This window comes from Rosa rugosa, chromosome 4, assembly GCF_958449725.1.
Source record: "Rosa rugosa chromosome 4, drRosRugo1.1, whole genome shotgun sequence".
In the NCBI taxonomy this organism is placed as follows: domain Eukaryota; kingdom Viridiplantae; phylum Streptophyta; class Magnoliopsida; order Rosales; family Rosaceae; genus Rosa; species Rosa rugosa.
In genome coordinates, this window is record NC_084823.1 from 42046554 (window position 1) to 42049834 (window position 3281).

Genomic DNA, 3281 nt, shown 5'->3' on the forward strand with positions numbered 1-3281 from the left:
GAAATCAAACTGCTGATCGTGGGATGAAGAAAGCAGTGAATTGAATGACACGTTCTCGCGTGATTTCATCCCACGTTTGCTTGACTTGATTTCTGAAGTTTCCAAAATTTTCTAAACTGTACAATTAGCAAATTACAATAATAACCTCTTATCATTATATTTGTACTGTTCCATTTTTATTCTTGTGAGAGGATAGTTGTGTCACTTTAAAAATTGGTGAAGTCTTTGACACCAAAAGAGAGTCTTCATTTATATTAGTAGAGATGTTGTCAGTTTAACATCACTTTGAAATTTGAAAAATTATTTTCGAACATAATGTAATTTAGCTCAAAAAATGCACTCCTGACAATTGAGCACTTAAAAACTTCCTTTTAACACAGGTTTCAATTCTTGTAATCGAATACGAGAACTGAACGCTGTGGGAACATACAATTTTAATATCTTTTCTATTTTGTCTTGGACATATTATTGAAGGAGAATTTAAGAGTTAACTTCATCTTTTTTGTCATCTTTTTTCTTCTTCTTTTTGTTATTCATTTTCTTTTTCTAAGTGAGAGAAGGTGAAGATATAGATTATTGGCCACTTAAGCTAGATGACCCTTGAATTCAGAGTGAGTGGGCTGAAAATCAATATAGGTCGGCTAATTAATCATATGCACTTTGTAAACGGATGAACAACAATACATAATAAAGACAAAAAAGGTTGCCTTCACCACAAGTATCCCAGTGTATTGTTATATACTTAACGGCGGAATCAGTCAATCCTATGGGTACCGCGCCAGCGATGCAATAATGATTTGACGGCTTGTTAGGGTAGCTGCTTACGCAACAGCTACCAACATTGATAATGGTCAAGATCAATGTACGAGCTAGCATGCATGTACTGAGAAAAATGATTGCGTTTTGACTCTTCAGATTTGAATTGCACCAAGAGATACATCCATGATGAGTGAAGAGGTCATTAAGACGTCTTGTTTAAGAAACATTGTTAAATGTTCTATATATAGCCATTCCCATCTTATCTATAATCTCAGACCAGAAAATGAGAAAAGCTTATCTTCCATTTATAACCAGGCTAACCTGCTGAATACAAACACAGTCTGTGTCTTCAGTTTGCTTAGCAATGGGGTCATCACTGTGGGTTACTAGCAATCATGACAAAGGGGAAAACCTTCCAGCAATTTCGACACTCTCGTTCATGGTGTTTGCTCTGCTCTGGTTCTTGTGGATTTGGAAAAAACCGAACAGGAACCTTACACCTCCATTGCCACCAGGCCCTCGTGGTCTGCCACTACTTGGATATCTTCCATTTCTTGGTGCAAACCTCCACCTAGAATTGACAGACATGGCAAGGGTTTATGGCCCAATTTACAAACTTCAACTTGGTACCAAGTTGTGCATGGTGGTGAGCTCACCTGAGCTTGTGAAACAAGTGGTTCGTGACCATGACACAACATTTTCCAACCGTGATCCTACAGTTGCTGCTCTAATTGCCTCATATGGAGCAACCGACATCGCGTTTGGATCCTATGGTTCAGATTGGATGAAGATGCGCAAGGTGTTTGTGGGTCTGATGCTAAGCAAAACCAACCTTGATGATTGTTATGCTCTGAGAAAAGAGGAGGTGCACAAGTCGATCAGTCAGATATATCATGACAAAATTGGAACCCCAACTGATTTGGGCCAGTTTACATTTTCCACAGCAACCAACACAATCATGCGTATGCTATGGGGTGCCACTCCACAAGGAGAGAAGGGGAGTGACTATGGGGAACAGTATAGAAAAGTGGTGGCAGAAATGATTGATCTACTTGGGAAACCAAACATCTCGGACTATTTTCCTGCGCTTGCAAGGTTTGACATACAAGGAATTGAGAGGCAAGCAAAGAAGGTTTAATCCGAGATTGACAAGATTCTAACTTGTGCCATAGAAGAACGGATGAAGAAGCTGGCCGCGGGTGAAAATGGGGGAGTACAACAAAAACATGAAAGGAAGGACTTTCTGCAGTTCCTCTTGAGAACAATAATTCTCATGAAGACGGTTCAACATCCGTTAGGGTGCAACAACTGAAGGGCATGCTCACGGTATGGTATTTTAACTTTTGGCTAAATCTATGTATGGAAGAGTGGTAATTAATGTGTCGTATTAAGTTTCATACTCTAATTCTTATTGAGTGAATTACAATATATATTAACAGGATATTGTGGTGGGTGGAACTGACACTACGGCAACAACAGTGGAATGGGTTCTTACTGAGCTGATGCAGCACCCAGAAGAAATGATAAGAGTTCAAGAAGAACTGACACAAATTGTGGGGTTGAACAACTTGGTTGAAGAGTTTCATTTGCCGAAATTACATCACTTAGATGCTGTGATCAAGGAGACATTTCGCTTGCACCCTGCACTGCCCCTTCTAGTGCCCCGGCGTTCAAGCCAACCTACCACCATTGGTGGCTATTACATACCAAAAGGTTCCATTTTGTTTCTCAATGCTTGGGCCATACACAGAGATCCAAGTGTTTGGGACGATCCCTTGGAATTTAGACCCCAGAGGTTCCTAAATCCAAGCAATAGCTTTAATTACCAAGGCAATAAATTTCAGTTTCTTCCATTTGGTTCTGGGAGGAGAGTATGTGTCGGGATTACCTTGGCAGAGAGGATGCCGATCTATACGTTGGCTTCATTCTTGCATTCGTTCGAGTGGAAATTGCCTAATGACTAAAAGCTTGACCTTTCAGACAAATTTGGGATTGTGACAAAGAAAAACACTCCACTTATTGCTGTACCAACACCCAGGTTATCCAATTTGGAGCTCTATGCTTAAAAACATTTGCCTTGGTGCCAATGTTAAACATGCAGCAAGCACTTATATTAGCTATAGGTTTTTCTGGTCCAACTATTCCCTAATCCTTAATTATTGTGTGCTTCCATATATATTGTAAGAATAAACGGAGGAAGTTCGAAAATAAACATTTTGTGGTTTCTCTGGTTTCATGAGTGATGTTTATTGTGATTTTTTATAAAATCTTATTCAGACAATACACCAAGTCAGATGATAAGCTACTTGATTACAGGTTCTGTCCCTAATGTAAAACATAAGAAAAAAGTGTGATGTTGATCTAATAATACCTTCAGAAACCTTGGTTTGTAAACTGAAAAAGTAACTTGTATAACAACACACAGGAGAACATAAATACAATATCAATCAAACTATAATAAACACACACAATGATACATATATGCATATGATGTGTTCTTTAGAGAATCAACAAACCTGAAG

General features: G+C 38.8%; 1 pseudogene; it reads left to right on the top strand.

Annotated features, from left to right (window-relative positions):
• Nucleotides 1-1069: 1069 nt before the first annotated feature.
• On the top strand, nucleotides 1070-2995 carry LOC133746364 (flavonoid 3'-monooxygenase CYP75B137-like; annotated as a pseudogene).
• The last annotated feature ends 286 nt before the right edge of the window (nucleotides 2996-3281 follow it).